This window comes from Carcharhinus amblyrhynchos, chromosome 3 (assembly GCF_965287045.1).
Source record: "Carcharhinus amblyrhynchos chromosome 3, sCarAmb.v2.hapA, whole genome shotgun sequence".
Taxonomy (NCBI): domain Eukaryota; kingdom Metazoa; phylum Chordata; class Chondrichthyes; order Carcharhiniformes; family Carcharhinidae; genus Carcharhinus; species Carcharhinus amblyrhynchos.
The window spans coordinates 4,724,552-4,728,282 of NC_137326.1; positions in this window are offsets into that span (position 1 = coordinate 4,724,552).

A 3,731-nucleotide genomic window follows, 5' to 3' on the forward strand; every position below is an offset into this window, starting at 1 on the left:
GGAATCCATTTCATTTCCACTGGAGCAGAACGTGTTGTGGGTTAGAATGATGAAGGGAGGGGAATCAATTTTAAACCATCTAATCAACAAAATTAAAGCTTTCAAAAGCAAAACAAACTCATAGAAAAATAAATAGCTGCCCAGCTATGTCCACACCGCCCAAAACTCCAGATTAAGAATTCCTCTGCTGCATAAGGGGGCCATTTGGCCCATTGAGTCTGTGCCAACCCCTCTGAAAGAGCATCCCACCCAGGCCCTCCTGTAACCCAGGCACAGCCAAACCCGCATGTCCTCGGACTATGGGAGGAAGCCGGAGCATCCCCACGCAGACATGGGGAGAATGTGCAAGCTCCACGTAGACAGTCACCCAAGGCCAGAATCGAACCCGGGCCCCTGCCGTTGTGAGGCAGCAGTGCTAACCACTGTGCCGCCGTGCCCACACTGAACACAGGAAGAAGCCTCATAACACCAGGTTAAAGTCCAACGAACTTATTTGGAATCATGAGCTTTCAGAGCGCTGCTCCCTCATCGGGTGATTCACCCAGTCATAAGAACATAAGAAATAGGAGCAGGAGTAGGCCATCCAGCCCTTCGAGCCTGCCCCGCCATTCAATAAGATCATGGCTGATCTGTCGCTGCTCAGTTCCACATTCCCGCCCTCTCCCCATAACCCTTAATCCCCTCGCTTATCAAAAACCCATCAACCCGCGTCTTAAAAATATTTAGCGAGGCAGCCTCCACCACCTCAACAGGCAGAGAATTCCAGAGATTCACCACCCTTTGAGTGAAGAAGTTCCTCCTCAACTCCGTTCTAAACCCCCCCCCCTTTATCTTGAGGCTGTGCCCCCTAGTCCTACTGTCCTTTCTGAGCGGGAAGAGCCTCTCCACCTCTATCCTATCCATCCCATTCATCATCTTATACGTCTCAATGAGATCTCCCCTCATTCTTCTAAACTCTAACGAGTACAAGCCTAGTTTATTCAGCCTCTCCTCATAGCTCAACCCCCTCAACTCCGGTATCAGCCTAGTAAACCTCCTCTGCACTCCCTCCAAGGCCAAAATATCCTTGCGTAAGTGCGGCGACCAAAACTGCACACAGTACTCCAGCTGCGGCCTCACCAATGCCCTATACAGCTGCAGCAAGACCTCCCTACTTTTATATTCAATCCCCCTCGCTATGAAGGCCAGCATCCCATTCGCCTTCCTGACCACCTGCTGCACCTGCAAGCTGGGTTTTTGCGACTCATGCACAAGGACCCCGAGGTCCGTCTGCACCGTCGCCTGCTGCAGTTTTTCGCCACGTAAGTAATAGTCCTTCCTACCATTATTCCTACCAAAGTGGACCACCTCGCACTTGCCAACATTAAATTCCATTTGCCATTTCCTGGCCCATTCGCCCAGCCTATCTAGATCCTTCTGCAGACTCTCCACACCCTCCGCACAATTTGCCGTTCCACCAATCTTGGTGTCATCAGCAAATTTCGACACCATACACTCGGTTCCCTCCTCCAGATCATCTATATAAATGGTAAATAGCTGAGGCCCCAGCACCGACCCCTGGGGCACTCCACTAGTCACCATCCGCCAATCCGAATAACACCCATTGACCCCCACTCTCTGCCTCCTATTTGACAACCAATCCTCTATCCACACTTACACCCTACCCCCAACTCCATGCCCCCTGACCTTCTGCAATAACCTCTTGTGAGGCACCTTGTCAAACACCTTCTGAAAATCCAGAAAGACCACATCCACCGGCTCTCCTCTATCCACCACCCTAGACACATCCTCATGGAACTCCAGTAAATTTGTTAGACACAACTTCCCTTTAACGAAACCGTGCTGTGTCTGCTCTATCAAGCAATTCCTCTCAAGATGCCTCGCTATTTCCTCCTTGATGACGGATTCTAACATTTTACCTACAACAGACGTTAAACTAACCGGCCTATAATTCCCTGCCTTTTGGCTGCCACCCTTCTTAAACAACGGCATAACATTAGCCATTTTCCAATCTTCCGGCACTTCCCCGGAATCCAGCGACGTTTGGAAAATAATCACCAAGGCATCCACTATCACCTCCGCCATTTCTTTCAGAACCCTTGGATGCATTCCATCCGGTCCTGGGGACTTGTCCACAATCAGCCCCTCCAGTCTGTCGAGCACCGCCTCTCTAGTAACAATAATGTCATTAAGACCCTCCAGTCCTACCACCTTTCCATCGCTAACACCCGGCAAATTATTCACGTCCTCCTCCGTGAAGACCGAAACAAAAAAGTTATTCAAGGCCTCAGCCATATCCCCATCCCCTACCACTAAGTCCCCCCCTCTAATCCTCTAAGGGTCCAATGTTCACCCTAGCCAGCCTCTTCCTTTTTATATATTTATAAAAACTCTTACTATCCTTTTTTATATTAAGCGCAAGTTTAGCTTCATAGTTTCTCCTACCCTTCTTTATCAACTTCTTTGTCATTCTTTGTTGACATTTAAACCTCTCCCAATCCTCTTCTCACCCACTACTCTTAGCTACTCTAAACGCATCCGCTTTTAATTTAACACTTTACCTCCTTCGTTATCCACGGCTGCTTATCTCTCCTCCTACGATCCTTTTTAACCATCGGAATAAATTTCTGCTGAGCACCAAGATCTCCTTAAAGATCCTCCACTGCTCCTCAGCAGACCTACCTTCCAACGCGCTCCCCCAGTCAACATTTGCCAATTCTTCTCTCATCCTACCATACTCCCCTCTGTTCAAACAAAGGACGCGTGTCCGGGAACCCACTTTCTCCTCCTCCATCTGCACCAGAAACTCCACCATACAATGATCACTCTCCCCAAGAGGATCCTTCACCGCAAGGTCCCCAATTCTACCCGCCTCATTACATAACACCAGATCCAAGATAGCTCGCTCCCTCGTCGGCTCCAACACACACTGTTCAAGGAAATTATCCCGGCAGCATTCCAAGAACTCCTCCTCGAGCCCCCCGCGTCCAACATGGGTCGACCAATCAATATGTAGATTGAAATCCCCCATAATTATGGCCGTCCCATTCCTGCACGCCGCACTTATTTGCGCGTTAACAGCCCGCCCCACCTCCAGATCATTATTCGGGGGCAGTCCAATGCCTGTACCTCCACCTCATGGCTACCATCGACACGTTAAATGGGACACGTGCCTGTTGTGTGTGTGTGTGTGTGTGTGTGAGGACACCCCGCTGTGAATGATGCTCGATTCCAGCCCACTGTTTGCTGTCTCCTCTAACTTTGAGTCAAGAACCAGCAGCAATGGGTGAAATTTCTCCCTATTTTTTCAAAGTGTAACTCTGGTGAGAAAATTGGAGAGAATCTCGTCCGTTGCCCTTCCTGCGGCACCCCACCCCAGCAGGCTGCTCCCTAGCAGTCCCCATCCTCAGTGAAACCCATCCCCCATCAACCCGCTTCCCCAACAGTCCCCCAGTAGCACCCCTCACCCAGCAACCCCCCCTCCCCTAGCAACCCCCCCTCCCCCAACCCCCCCCTCCCCCTGCAACCCCCCCTCCCCCTGCAACCCCCCCCTTCCCCAGCAACCCCCCCTCCCCCAGCAACCCCCCCTCCCCCAGCAACCCCCCCTCCCCCAACCCCCCCTCTCCCAGCAACCCCCCCTCCCCCAGCAACCCCCCCTTCCCCCAGCAACCCCCCCTCCCCCAGCAACCCCCCCTCCCCCTGCAGCCCCCCCTCCCCCAGCAACCCCCCCC